This window comes from Lipotes vexillifer, unplaced genomic scaffold (assembly GCF_000442215.2).
Source record: "Lipotes vexillifer unplaced genomic scaffold, Lipotes_vexillifer_v1.1 scaffold1011, whole genome shotgun sequence".
Lineage (NCBI taxonomy): Eukaryota > Metazoa > Chordata > Mammalia > Artiodactyla > Lipotidae > Lipotes > Lipotes vexillifer.
Genome location: NW_006787698.1, coordinates 1,585,439 through 1,600,618, shown reverse-complemented (window position 1 = coordinate 1,600,618; position 15,180 = coordinate 1,585,439). Strand labels below are relative to the sequence as shown.

Below are 15,180 nucleotides of genomic sequence, written 5' to 3'. Positions count from 1 at the left end.
TCTTTCCCTAGAGCCTTCAGAGGGACCATGGCCCTGCCAGCACCTTGATCTCAAACTTCTGGCCTCCGGAACTGTGAGATAATAAATTTCTGTTGTTTGTGTCACTTTGTTGATAGCACTTCATTATGGCAGCCCCCTAGCAACCTAATACACATGACTTTTGAAGTGAGCCGTGGCTCCATGGGTTGCTATGGCCAAGAAAACATGAACAGAATTGACGTGCATCACTTCCAGGTGGAATCCTTTGAAAAGCAAGTGTACAATTCCCTGTCCTCTCCCCGCCTTGGAGACCACCTTGTTCCACCCGTCTGCCTTGATGCCTGCATACAGTAGACTCACAGGCTCCCTGCTAACCTGTGTTGGGAATACAGTGTGAGTGATAAAGAAGCCTTAGCTGTCTTTTTTTTTTTTAACATTAAAAAAAAAATTTTATTTATTTATTTATTTGGCTGTGCCAGGTCTTAGTCGAGGCATGCAGGTTCTTTTTATTTGCGTCATGCAGGCTCTTACCTGCAGCATGCGGGCTCCTACTTACAGCATGCAGGATCTAGTTCCCTGACCAGGGATCAGACCTGGGCCCCCTGCATTGGGAGCATGGAGTCTCAGCCACTGGACCACCAGGGAAGCCCCAAGCCTTAGTTGTCTTAAGGCCAGTACGATTTTGGGATTTGCTCCAGTTGCTATGGTTGTATAGATTCCTTGAAAATTCAGTGGCTCAAAAATAACGATTTGTTACTGCTCATGGTTTTGTGGGTCAGGAATTTGGGAACAGCTTAGCCAGGCAATTCTGGTTCGGAATCTCTCACAAGGTTGCAGTCTAGCTGTCGGCTGGGGCTGCATCATCTGAAAGCTCACCTGGGGCTGGAGGAGCCACTACCAAGCTGGCCCCCTCTTGGGGCTGTTGGTGGGAGGCCGCAGTTCCCCTCCACAGCACTGCCTGAGCCTCCTCACAACATGGTAGCTGGCTTCTCCCATAGTGAGTGATCCCAGAGAGAGCAAAGTGGAAGTTGGAGAGTCTTTTATGACTTGACCCTCAGAACTTCCACTGACCACATGGGTCAGCCCTGACTCAGGGTGCGAGAAACTCCACAAGAGCATGAGTACCGGGAGGCGAGGCTCAGGGGGCCATCTTGGAGGCTGGCTCCATAAGGTTGCTGTAACCGCACAGCAAGCCCATCCTGCCTGATATAAGACACCATAGCACTGCCTGGCTGGGAGACCCTAGGAGAATTGCTTCTCCTTTCTGAACCTGAGTTTTCCACAGGTTCAGAAAGAGGGAGTTTCTTTTGTCAGCAATGTGGAAAGGGGGACTTCCTAGGAGGTAAACCGAGTCCATTGACTCTCTTACAAACCTGGAGATGCATTCATGGGTGAAAAGGTCTCCTTCTATCCACCTTCTTGTTGCCTGAATTGAAGATTTGAACCCAGAAATCTTGGCCAGGAGATCCAAAGGTGCTGTAGCATGGGAGCTAAGGTTGTAGAGTCTGGAATGAGATTCACAGGTACCAAATTTTGGTTCTACCACCTACCAGCTGTGTGACCTTTGGCAAGATGCTGGATCTCTCTGGGCCTCAATTTTCTTACCTGTAAAATGGAGCTAACAGTAACACGTACTTTATACAGGAGGTGAGGATTAAAACCTCACCTCAGGGACTTCCCTGGTGGTCCAGTGGTTAAGACTTCGCCTTCCAATGCAGGGGTGCGAGTTTGATCTCTGGTTGGGGAGCTAAGATCCCACATGCCTCGTGGCCAAAAAATGAAAACATAAAACAGAAGCAATATTGTAACAAGTTCAGTAAAGACTTTAAAAATGATCCACATCAAAAAATCCTTCAAACAAACAAACGAACAAACTCACCTCATCACAGACCAAAGGACCTAGCATGGTCCTTACTCATAGGAAGCATGTGCTAATTTTAGCTGTTATTACCATGACTAAAATAGCCACTGAGAGGACTAATCCCTGTTGAGCACCTCCTATGGGGGCCCCAGACTCACTGAACCTCAGAGATGAAAGAGATTCTAAGGATCCTTGAATTCAAGCCTCTCTTATCCCAGGTGGGGAACTGAGGCCTCGAGAAGGGCAGAGAATTCTTTTCTTGGGTAGCAGCTGACTTCCTGACCTTCATTTCCAGGGACTGCACTGCTGTGCTGCCTGTGGGCATGACATGTGGGCTGTGGAATGGGTGGGGGGTTGGTTAGGAGGGGTGAAACAGGCCAGCCAGGTGTGAGCAAAAACCTGGGGGTGGAAGAGCTTGAGGAATTTGGGGAAGAGATTGGGACTAGGTATCAGAAGACAGAGTACACTTCGATTCTTGATGACAAGTTCAAATGCTGGATCAAACCATTCCTGAAATCCACCCTACTTCTAAATAAAATGTAAACCAAGCCCAACTTTGCCTCTTGAGCCACAGAGGCTGGAGGATATTCAGGGAACCCACAAACTTGGTGGGAAGAAATAGGGAGAGCTGGGAGAGTGGGCTTCTCCCCTGGTGCTGCCAAGACTTGTTATTTATCAAGTTGGACCATCTGGACTGAAATTTTGGCAGCTGGGAGCCATCAAAGGTGGTGGAGCAGAGAAGCGACTCCCTTAAAACTCCCAGTGGTTGCACTCTTCTTTCCCTGGCTGGCTTGGAGAAGGCCTTGGGCTGCAGCCGGCCAGCTGGGATCCCCCAGTCCTCCTGTGTCCCCCTGCCCAGACCAGCTGCCGGGCTATCATCACTGCAGGAGAGCCTGGGAGGCGGAGACGAGAATGACCCATGATTGTCGCAGAGGCCTCTGCTCTAATTTCCCACAAATAGGTTTTGAGAGGCTAATGCGGCCCCCACTGGGCAGAAGATGGAGCGCCCGGCAGGGCCTCCAAGAGTAGAGAGGTTTGAGGCCCATCCACTACCAGGGCCTTAACCCTCACCTGCTCACTCGCTGCCCTGGGCCCCAGGAAACTTCCAGTCCTGGGGGCTCTGAGGGGTGAGGGTGCGTCAGGAGCCCTGCTCTATGGATCTGGCCAGACTGGTATGGGTTGTCCAGGCCCTGCAGTGGGACATTAGGGTTGGGTTTAGGATTTAGTGTCAAGACTGCGAGGAGTCCAGCCTCTTCCAAGGATGGATATGGAAATTGAGGCTCAGAGTGGGGTAGAATCTAGCATCCCAGCCTGGACTGGGGCTCAGCCTGGTTTAGACTAATTTTTTTTAATTTTTTTTGGCTGCGTTGGGACTTTTGTTGCTGCATGGGGGCTTTCTCTAGTTGTGGCGAGCGGGGGCTACTCTTCCTTGCGGTGCGCAGGCTTCTCATTGCAGTGGCTTCTCTTGTTGAGGAGCACGGGCTCTAGGCACGTGGCCTTCAGCAGTTGCAGCACGCGGGCTCAGTAGTTGTGGCGCACGGGCTTAGTTGCTCCGCGGCATGTGGGATCTTCCCAGACCAGGGCTCAAACCCGTGTCCCCCGCATTGGCAGGCGGATTCTTAACCACTGCGCCACCAGGGAAGTCCTAGACTAATCTTAAAGGGGGCACCAAGCCAGTGTTTGTTGAATGAATAAAGGAATCCCCAGGGACATCTACAAGGCCAGCAGGGGTGGAATCCAGACACGGTGACAATCACGGTACTTCTCCTTGCATATTTAGTGGATGTGGTCATGACCTTTCTCCCCTAGGTGTCCAGAAACTCATTGGGGGCACCACGGATATGTGGTTTCTCTTGCAGACCCCCCCACCCCAGTCCCGGCAGGTGGGAGATGGTAGAGACAGCTGTGGGTGTTGGGAGGGAACACTGGGTAGCTCTGGCTGGAGCTTTCAATGTGTGGAGCAGAAGCCAGGACAAGGGTGGGACAGCTTGGGGGTGCAGCCAGGAGATGCTTGGAAGATGGGGGGGCGCCATCCTTAGGCTCAGGGTAGGGGTTTGGTCAAGAAGGGGGTGCCAGCGTCTGGCTGGGGCCGTGTAGGAGGTGAGGATAATTTGGTCTTCCCAGAGCGCCTCAAAGGTCTTCTTTTCAGATTCTTTCCATATGGGGTTGTGGGTGTGACAGTAACAAATGCTCAGGAGGGATGGAATATTCCTCCAACATGTCAGGCCCGGTCCTGCCTCACGGCCTTTGCATATGCTGTGCCCGCTGCCCAGATATCCACATGGCTGGCTCCATCTCAACTTTCAATTCTCTTGGCTCAAATATCACCTCCTCCTGGAGGCCCTCCCTGATTTCCCTGGGTTAAATAGCACCCCTGGGTTTCTCGACCCCACCATTCTATTTATTTTGGCTCTGACCTTATCAGAGTTTGAAATTTTCTTGTTTGTTTATTTGCCAATGCATTTCTTACCTGTCTCTCTCACTGAACTGTGTGAGGGCTGGGAGTGGGACTGTCTTGGTCATCCTGTCACCGTGCCTAGAATACTACCTGGTACGTAGTGGGTGCTCAGTTCATACCTGTCAGTGGATGGGCAAGTCCCGTCTCTGGTGTGCCTTGAATTATTAATTCAAAATAAATCATGTCATGACCTCGTGAAGAGCGTAATTACATGCACCAGATTGTGTGTGGCATGCAGCAGAAGCATCTACTCATGATTAACATTCTCTGTTAAAATAAACCAGTGCTTTGGGTATTTCTTTAGTTTTTGCTTTCTTCGGGGGCCTTGGCAGCTAGAAGTGGCCTGGGTCTCATTTGCCTCTGAGATGCCTTGAGTGTTGGGCCTCAAAGAAGAACCTCATGGGATTAGATGATTGGCAGGGGAGTTACCCGAAGGGCCCGACCACGTGACAGAAGCACTGTTGGGTGCCAGGCACGTAATGGCAAAAATGACAGACCCGCTGGTTCCTGTAACAGGCAGGCTGAAGGTTCCGACTGGGTGCTGGGGACACAGCGGGACTAAGACGGACCCAGCCCCACCTTTACAGGGCTCACTGTGACCAGGCAGTGACAGCAAAGCACGCTCCCAGCTGTTAAGGGGGAGGCACGGGCATTGTGGGAACCCAGAAGGGCTTCCAGGTGGAGGTAGCTTCCAGGCTGTAGTTGGATGGAGGCTGCAGGGAAGCGTGTTCTAGGCAAGGGGAACAGCAGCTCTGCATGGATGCCAGACATTCAGACTCTAGTCCAACCCCCTCCCTGCAGGACCAGCTGCCACCCTGGGCTTCTCCCTGGATGTCCCCCAGTGCCTCCCTCCTCAGGGGCCAATTTGGCCTCAGCGTCTTCCCTGCAAACCTGCCCCTCCTCTTGGGTCCTTATCTCTGAGGTAGCCCCACCATGCCCCCATCCCCAAGCTGGAGACCCAGATGTCAGCCTCCTGCCCTGCCTCACTTTCACTCCCACCACAGCCTGTGAGTCCCAAGGTTCTGCCTGCTCTCCCCCCAAAGCCTCTCTTCCATCTGTCTTCTCCTTTCTGCCCCATGGCTGTGCCTTGACTGTAGCCCCCCACTCCCACCTACTCCCTGGTCCCCCAGCACCCCTCATGCACCCTCCAATTGCCTGAAGGAGCCATAGTTTCCCCACCCCACACGCCTTTGCTGTACCCAATATCCCTTCTTTTAGCTCCTCCCATCTCATCCTTCAGGTTTTTTGCTCAGAGTCACCTCCTCCGGGAAGTCTTCCAGGATGCCCCCGCCCCCGCTGGGTCAGGTCCCCTCACCCTGAGCACCTCCCAAATAACTCCCATCACCCTGTTTTTCAGCCTGCCCAAATCCTTCCACAAGGATAAACTTTAAAAAAAAGTCTATTTTGGGCTCCTCTGTGTCCCCAGCGCCCAGCACAGGCTCAGACACACAGTAGGTGCTCAGTAAATATTTACTGAAGGAAGAAGTACCCGAGTGACAGCATGGAGTCAGACTCCCCACCTCAAGCCTCTCCCTGGCCCCTTGCAGCAACTCAGTTCCATTGAACCAGCATTTCTGTGTCCCTACTGCGCACAAGGCAGACTCCGAGGGGAAACAAGAGGGATGACCCGTGCGTGATGGCAGAACACAAGACCTGGGAAGTACCTTAAAGAGAGAAAACCTCTGTGACTTGGAGGGTGGGTGGGTGGATTTGAGGACCCCACCTAAAGAGACATCCTTTCCTTAGAGCGCTTCTGTCTGGTTCGAACCCAGGACCAGGGCCCAAGAACAACAGGATTATATTGTGCCCTTTTTCTTAAACAAAGTAAGAAACAAAATTCTGATGTGAATTACCTCCCTCTAATTCCCAGGGCAGCAGTTCATTTTTTTTTTCCTGTTATTAAATTGTTTGCAATGACCGAGGTGCCTCCCACGAATGGTGCCGTGATTAATTCTGCCCCCTCTTTGTGGCTTCTGCATCCCACCCCCGACTGCCCCCATTGTGAGTGGATCCTGGGCGGGGTAGGGAGTTCCCTGCCCAGGGACACGGACACATGTGTCATCAAAGAAAATAAAAACCTGAGGCTGGGACAAAAGCAGCTGCAGGATCTTTAGGGGTGAGTTTTTCCTCAAAGTAAATGAGCCTTTGGCCTCTGCCTTCTTGTGCTCCAAGCCCAGAGCTTATCATCGATTTATTCATTTCATCCTCACACAGGTCTGTGATGTTGGCATTACCATTATCCCCATTTGACAGATGGGGAGACAAGGCCCAGTGAGGTAAGGTGACTTGCCCAAGGCCACACAGCATGAGACTGGCAGATCTGGGATTCGAACACGGCAGGGTGGCTGGCTCTTTTTTTTAATTTTTTTTTTTTTTTGTACTGGCTGGCTCTTAAACATCAGGCTGAGTGCCGGGCCCTGGCAGTTCCCTTCCCTCTCACAACCCTCCTGGGGTTTCCCTTGGGCTCCCAGGGCAAAGTCAAGGCTCTGAATGCTGGAGCTTTCTGAGCCTACCTCTGTACCTTCCATTCTGTTCACCAGCTGCCCTTGGCCTTCTCCATTCCCTCCCTCTAGGCTCGTCAGACTCCTGATTTTTGCCCATGCTGCAGCCCCACATCTTCTAGGAAACCCACTCCAATCTCTCCTGTCTCCTCTTTGATTCTCACAGATACCAGGCACCAACCTGCCTCAGGGCTTTTGCACTTGCTATTTCCACTTCCTGAAACACCCTCCCCTGCTTCTCTATATGGTGCTTTGCTCATAGGTCCCCTCCTCAGAGAAGCCTTCCCTCGCCCTCCACTATGCTCCATTCCATCAATATCATGCCCATGGGTCCAGGGGCCATGCTTAGTCTTGGCCGCTGCTGAATATTTGGTGTTGAATGCCTGAGCCAAACTTTCCAACCCTCAGAATCAAGGCCTGTGATTTTTTTTTTTAAATAAGGGAATTTTTTTTTTTAATTTATTTTGTCTGTGCCAGGTCTTAGTTGTGGCACGCGGACTTCTTAGTTGCAGCACGTGGACTTCTTAGTTGCAGCATGCGGATTCTTAGTTGCGGCATGCCTTTGGGATCCAGTTCCCCAACCAGAGATCGAACCCGGGCCCCCTGCATTGGGAGTGCAGAGTCCTACCCACTGGACCACCAGGGAAGTCCTTCAAGGCCTGTGATTGATCCCCAGTTGACAGATGGGGAAACTAAGATCCCCCCGACGCCAAGACTTTGCCTAGATCCTCTATTCTGACCCCTCTGGGCCATGACCCCCAGAGGGTGGGTGTGGTAGGCAGAATCCTGGTTCCCCTGGAACCTGTGACTATGATACCTTCCGTGGCAAAAGGGACTCTGCAGATGGGATTAAGTTAAGGACCCTGAGATGGGGGATGATTCTGGATTATCCGAGTGACCCAGCATCATCCCAAGGGTCTTTATAAAAGGGAGGCAGAGCGTTAGAGCCAGAGAAGGAGACATGACAACAGAAGCAGAGGCTGGAGTGAAGCTTTTTGAAGATGGAGGGCGGGGCCACGAACCAAAAAATGCGAGCGCCTCTATAAGCTGGAAAAGACAGGAAAGAGATTCTCCCCTGGAGCCTCGGGAAGGATCAGCTCTGCCCAGCTCTGCCCATGCCTTGATTTTCACCCAGTGAGACCCATGCGGGACATCTGACTTCCAGAACTGTCAGGCAATAAATTTGTGCGGCTTTACTAAGTGCTTCACTAAGTTTGTGGTCATCGGTTACACCAGCCCGGGAGACTCATACATCAGGCAGCTCCAAACAGCCTCTCCATGGATACAAGCCCTTTTGCTTGGTAACATCACTGAAGGCTCGCTTCTTTTATTTTGACACGTCTCAGTGTAAAAGTCGTGTGCGTGGAAGGGCAGTGGGTGCTGGTCACCTGATCTGCTCTGATCCCAACCCTGCCCTACTCGGCCTGTGACCTTGGCCCGACCATGCTCACTCACCACTGAGCAGCCTCCGTTTCCTCATCTGAGAAATGGGAATAAATGCGATCGCCCATCCCTCTGGGATGGTGGAGAGCCTCAGAGACAGAAACAACCTCAGCCAGGCTTGGCTACGTGTCCTGTGATGCGGCTAATGTGGGCTTTGAGTCCAGCCACCTACAGCCTTCAGAAGACCTGGCAGGACAGACACCTCCTGCTCCAAGAAACGGTCTCTGATTACTCAGGTTACTCTGGGTGCATCCCACAGCACTCATCACCCTGGGACCGGAGCTGCCTGGTCATGTGACCATCTGTGAGCCCCGGGAGGGCTGAGCGCACCTGCTGTGTCCCCAGCGCCCCACGCACAAACCAGCACATAGTAGGAGCTCAGTCAATATTTTGGTCTGAATTAAACAACATACCTAAGATGGATTATTATCACAGAAAAGGCCCAGAATGGGGAGGGGAGGCTCCCGAGGCCATCTGGGGATTAGCCTTGGGATGATGTTGGAATGGTGGCTAGGGTCCTCCCTCTGGATACCCTGACGAGCCTCTGAGGCTGTCCTCTCCTCTCAGCCTCTGGAGAGGACCCCTGTGCTAGGAGCTCGCCTCCCGACGGCTGGGTGACTTTTGGCAAGCACCTTCCACCCTCTGAGCAACTCCCAGATCCTACATTCCACCACGGAGGGACCCTAAAGGTCTGATTACTGACAAGGCACAGAGACAGCAAGTGGATTCCTCAAGGTCACACAGCAAGGCAAAGAGAGAGGGGCGCCTGGCTACCGGGTGGTCTCTGCTTCCCAATCCCCACTTCAACTTTGGGGTCATACCAACCCCTTCCCCAGCCTCCCTTCTTTCTCTGGGCCTGAGGAGGGAGTGATGAAGGCAGTCACCTGGCAGGGGTTAATGGACGTCTGGCAGCCAGACCATCACAAAGACAGTCCCGATGAATTTGTATTTGTGAATATCTCAATGCAGCTGCCCTGGCCAAGCGAGCCCGCCTAGGGCCCCGCCCGTCTTTGTCAACATCTCAAAGTGCCAGGCGAGAATCTCCTTCAATGCAAACCTCCTCCGAACGCTTGGCAAATCTCTTTTATTTTTCCCTCTATTTATTCTCACCCTCCCTTTTCCCTCCTCTCAGCTCAGGGAAGAAGCGATTAAGGGCAGAGGAGGCCAAGAAAAGATGAACAAAGCCACCGCGTTCCAGGCCGGCGGGGCAGAATGGGAGATTTTCAGGCGGATTGTGGAATTCAGCGGGTTGAATGGAGGCCGGTTCGAGCGAGGATTCTACCAGCTCAGATGACAAAGGCGGCCGAGCGGGGCCTCCTCGGCAAAGCTGCCAACACCTGCTCCCTTTTCAGCGCCACAATAGGGAAGTTAAGCTTCAGCCACGGCCTCCTGGATCCCGAAGGGACCTAGCCCGTGGGGCTCAGCTGCCCTGGGAGCTGCAGGGACATGAGGAGGACAGCAGAGGGGTCTCTCGGCGGCTCCCTGGCCCCCACCCACTTGGTGCCAGGAGCACCCGCAGTTGTGACAACCACAGATGTATCCAGATAATGCCCAGTTGATCTCGGGCCGCCTCGGCCTACAGCAGCTTGAAGCAGGGTTTTGGTTTCTGGCCAGTGACAGGTCACAGCGGTGAGAGCACCGAATCCTAGCCACTAGACCAGTGGTCAGTGGCAAGGCCCTGGTGCTATGGCTTTGCAGAAGAATTCCCACAAAGACGGAAAGTAGTGAAACAAGTAAAGTATTTATTAAAGGAAAAAAAGTATAGTACGTGTGGATAGACACACGGGCGGGCTCAGAGAGAGAGTCGTACCCTCTTGGTAGTTTGAATCACTTTTATGAGGCATTTCTTCCAGGTTTCCTTTGGCCAATCATTTTGATTTGCCTGGTTCAAAGTCCATATTTGGTATATCTCAGGATTTTCCCACGTGTGAGCGCGCATCTCTTAGCCAAGATGGATTCTACCGAAGAGGCCTATGGGTAGTGAGCATTAGTTACCATCACTTAGCATCACTCCCCTTTTGACCTCCAAGGAGCCTTTCTGTGCATGTGTAGTAGGGATGTCTCCTGACTTCAAGAATGAGGAATATGTGGTCTCTTATCTTCTATCTGGGCAGGGCCCCGCCTCCTCTCTCAATTGTCCTGTTATTCCCGTCTGAGTATCAGTCCACAAGGAAGGAACTCAAAACATTTGCCCTGGGGGCCCATCTGTCTCCTGCCTCACAGTGTCCCCTGGGTGCAGGATCGCCCCCAGATGAAAACCACTGCTTTCCGTTATTTTTTTTTCACATCTTTATTGGAGTATAAGTGCTTTACAATGGTGTGTTAGTTTCTGCTGTACAACAAAGTGAATCAGCTATATGTACACATATATCCCCACATCCCCTCCCTCTTGAGCCTCCCTCCCACCCTCCCTATCCCATCCCTCTAGGTCATCACAAAGCACCAAGCTGATCTCCCCGTGCTATGCAGCAACGTCCCACTAGCCATCCATTTTGCATTTGGTAGCGTGTATATGTCAGTGCGGCCCCCGCGCCCTCTAGTCTGTTCTCTTCGTCGGCGTCTTTATTCCTGCCTTGCCACCAGGTTCATCAGTACTATTATTATTATTTTAATTATTATTATTATTTTTTTGGCTCTGCGGCTTGCAGGATCTTAGTTCCCCGACCAGGGATCGAATCCATGCCCCCAGCGATGGAAGCACGGAGTCCTAACTACTGGACCGCCAGGGAAGTCCCTGCTTTCCATTATTATTAATTCTTAGAAGTGACTTGGTTAGGCCAAAGCACATGCCCATGGTTTGAAAACATTGACAGATGTTGTCCGCTGGTCCTCTGCATTTTATGGCAGTATTGTCAAGTTGTATCTATGACCCTCCCGGTAGCTGGACACATCATGACCTCTGAGACCAAACACTTCCCGGCCCAAGGTGAGACTGCAGGAGGGACTTCCCATCGGAGCTCTGACCCCTCCTTGGCTGGAACTTCACTCCCCACCCCTGCCACCAGCCTCTGCAGAAGGGGAGCCCCCACCCCTCCCTTACCCTGGGGGTGGATGGAATTCCCATCTGCTGTGACCTGGACTGAGGGGCTGGCCCTTCCTTTGATGGAGGAATAACAGGGAAGCAATCAGCTTCCAGCTGAGGCTCTGAGGGGGGATCTCATCTGGTCCCTGGTTGCGGAAGGAGGGACCAAAGCAAGGAGAGTGAGGGCTCCAGGCCTGCGGGATGGTGAGCTTCGGGGCAGAGACAGGGGCTGTTTGAGGGCCTGATGTCTCGAGATCCACGGGGTCCGTAGCACCTCTTGCCCCAGTGCATGCATGCATTCATTCATTCAGTATCTACCTCCCCCCTCAGTGCCCTGACCTGTTCTGAGTGCTGGGGACACAGCAGTGACCAAGAGAGACCCTGCACTGTCCTCCTAGAGCTCACAGTCCAGAGATGGACACGTGCCTGCGTAGTTACCACTGGATGAAGAGAGCTCTGATGGGAATCATGCAGGCAGCTGAAAGAGCCCGAGGAAGCCCCTGAGCCGGCCTGGAGGTCGGGGTGACTTCTAAGCTGAGTCTGGAAGGGTCCAGGGAGTTTAGTTGGGTGAAGATGGAGAGTGAGTAGCCAGATCAGATTTTAGGAGCCTTTTTCGGGGAGGATGGATGGGAAGGCTTGGGATTGGAGGCAGGGAGACCAGGGAGGAGCAGAGGCTGGGATTCAGGCAGACAGGGTAAGGCCTGTGATGGGTAGTGGGGACAGGCAAACCGAGGGGTGCCCCTGAGATGGGGGCAGGTTTGGGGGCAACATCCAGAGCTGTCCAGATCCCACTGGGTTTGATACTTTGACCGGGCTCCCTCCAGGCTTGGGTGCCAGGATTGGTGGAGTGACGGCTGTAAACAGCAGTGGAGAGCCATGCAAATGGGTCTAGAGCAGGCCGACAGCCTGAGTGACAAGTGACGGGCCGTTATTAGCTCGAGAGCGCGTGGGTTTAAAATAGCATCGTGGCAGCAACAAAAGCAATTTGCTTCCTGAATTTTCATTCTGAATGGATGATCTGCTTTTAATCAAGCAAGGCGTCCCAAAACGCTCTTAATTACCTCAAGTCAAGGGCTCGGCAGTAATTTTGATGTCGACTTTCGGGTGGGCGTGATTAGGTTTTCATAAAAGAGGTTGCAGGGGAGATTAGAAGGATGTTAGGGTGAAGTCGAACCCGAGCTGCCCTGGATGGCCCAGTGGGGAATCAGTGGGCAGGGGCCTGTGGGCCAGAGCCAGGCCTCGGGGCAGGAAGGTCAATCTCAGGCTTGACTGTATGGCTTTGGCAAGTCATCATCCCTTTGGGGGCCCTGGTTTCCTTTCTCCATTAAATGCAGAGGTTGGTGATGGCTTCATGATGAGGATAAAATGAGAGCGTGCTTGAAAACTTCTTAGCATCAGGTCATTCATCATTCATTCATTTATTCACTCAACCAATATTTACTGAGCACCTCCTGTGTGCCAGGCCCTGTTAAAACAGGGCACCGGAAACTCAGCAACAACCATGACAAATGACATCCTGCCTCTTGGGTCTGGCAGAAGAGACAGTTACCAAACAATGAACTCATCACCTTTCACTGATTCTAAGATGCTCAATTTTCCTGTTTTAACATCTCTGAAACTGGGATGTGTCTTCTTTCCCTGTGCCATGATTTAATTGGCAGGGATGTTTTCATCCTTAGCAGGATATAAAACAAGGGTGGGTTTTCTCTTTGATGGCATCTCAGAGTCCATGGGATACAGTAATAAGTAAGTACGTGGCAGGGGGTGTTTGAAGGTGAGGAAAGCTATGGAGGGAAGAAATGAAAGTTGGTGTTTTCCAAAGTCCTTGACACCAGCCGAGAAACTCTGTTGCTCATGTAACACCTAAGGGTCGGGGCCATGGAAGCATCCAAGTCTTCTGCAGCTGGTCATGTATCACATGGTTACAATGCAGTTAGAAGAGGACCAGCCATATTTAGCGTCTCACCAGAGAGGGAGTCCCAGGTATTTGGGGTAGGACCGTGGTGAGATGGTGGAAGGAGCTGGAAGCATTGGGCAGTGGCTCCAGGGGTTGCCCTGGCAAAGGTACTGGGTTTTGTTGATTTGTGGAAGTTGGAGCAACTTCCTGGCCTGTGGACACGTGGTTTCTATTGTGGCCTCAAGTCTCCTTGATGGGATGATAAACCACACGGCTGCAGAGGCTCGGAGCATCATACCCCAGAGGAAGCCAGATCCTGGAAACAGGCAGGCTCTTGAGTCAGATGGGTTTAGGGGCCAACTCTGGCTCCACCACTTCCTGGTAAGCGACCTTGAACAAGTGATGTTCCCTCCTGAGCCTAGTGTCTTGGTCTGTAAAACAGAGTCAGTATCAATTCTTACCTGGTAGTGTGGGGATATGGGTTAAATGAAATCACTCAGGAAAAGTACTGAGCATAGCACCTGGACCATAGAAAGGGCTTGATCAACATTACCTATTAGAATCAGGAGTCTTCACTTTCATCCAGAACCTGCATCACCTCTTTCTGCCCAAACTGTCAAAAAACTTCCAATCTTATTTATTAGATCAGGCTCGGTTTTGCTGCAGTAACAAACAGCCCCTAGGTCTCAGAGGTTAATGACATCAAAGATTTATTTTTCGGCATTTCTCTGGCAGTCCAGTGGTTAAGACTCCATGCTTCTAATGCAGGGGGCGTGGGTTTGATCCCTGTTCTGGGAACTAAGATCCCACATGCTGCGTGGTATGGCCAAAAGAAGATTTATTTTTCACTCACATTGTATAGTCACTGTGTTTTTTTGGGCTGGGGGCCTGCCTCATGTCACCTGACTCAAAGATGCTGGCTGATGGAGCAGCCACTGTCTAGAATATTGTTGGTCTCTGTGTCAGAGAGAAAGAGCACTCTGGAGGTTCTCTTACTAGCAATAAATGCTCTGGCCTGAAAGTGACACAGGTCATTTCCTGGTCTGTATGCCAGAACTAGTCATATAGCCCCACCCAGTCCAACCATTCGTGGATGTGCTCATGTAACAGTCAGCTATTGCTGTGTGACAAACATTCACCGAATCTCTTTGGCATACAGCAGCAAGCATTTATTTCTCATTGCACATCTGTAGGTCAGCTGGGCTCAGTACTCAGTGTCCAGATCTGGTCCATGTGTTTCTCATCATCCTTGGATTAGTGGCAACTCAAGATATATTTGTCTCATGGCTAAAGGCAGTAGCACAAGAGGGCATGCCGAAAAATGCAGTCCCTCTTAGGGCCTCAGCTCAGATTTGACACACTATATCACTTTTGCTCATATTGCTTTGGCCTAAGCAAGTCTCATGGTTGGGACTGACATCAGTGGGTCAGGGAAATATGTTTCTCCTATGGAGTTTGGGGATCTGTTGGAATTTGCTGAGTAATAATCTAATCTTCCATAATCCAGAAGGTGAGGTCAGGAAATATTTGGTGAGAGCATTATTAGTTACCATGCATTAGCCATATACATAAATGCCCAGGTCGTAAGTGGAAAGACCAGGTGGATATGAGCTTCAGGTGTGGCTGAATCCAGGAGCTCATTTCTCTCTGTCTCTCTGCTCTGCTTTCTCTGCATTGCTCTGTTCTCAGACTCTGCATAGAGAGCCTAACGAGGTCTGCAGCAAGATGTCTAACCTCATATCCTTCCAGGTTTGAGCCAGGTTTGAGCCCGGCAGGAATAGCCCGCATTATGACACTCCTTTTTTCAGGTATCAGATCTCTCAAATAGCATGCGACAAAGAAACAGCAACCTTCATCACTTGATTGACAGATCAAATGAGCAAATTATAGCCTTCTCTTCCCACTGCTCCCCTCGTACTCCCAGTCACACTGAGAAGCTCATCTTTTACAGAACAGGCTATCCTTTCCCAGGGTCCCCCTCTCCCAGTGTTTGCTCATATAGTCCCTGCCTCCGCACCT

General features: G+C 51.6%; 1 protein-coding gene and 1 non-coding gene across 2 annotated transcripts in view; one reads left to right on the top strand and one right to left on the bottom strand.

Annotated features, from left to right (window-relative positions):
• Positions 1 to 15,180, top strand: part of ZNRF4 (zinc and ring finger 4) — a 69,715-nt gene that overhangs the window by 31,688 nt on the left and 22,847 nt on the right. The gene's annotated exons all lie outside the window — the stretch shown is intronic.
• On the bottom strand, positions 7,373 to 7,445 carry TRNAG-CCC (transfer RNA glycine (anticodon CCC)). Its single transcript has one exon. It is a non-coding gene; the product is annotated as a tRNA-Gly (tRNA).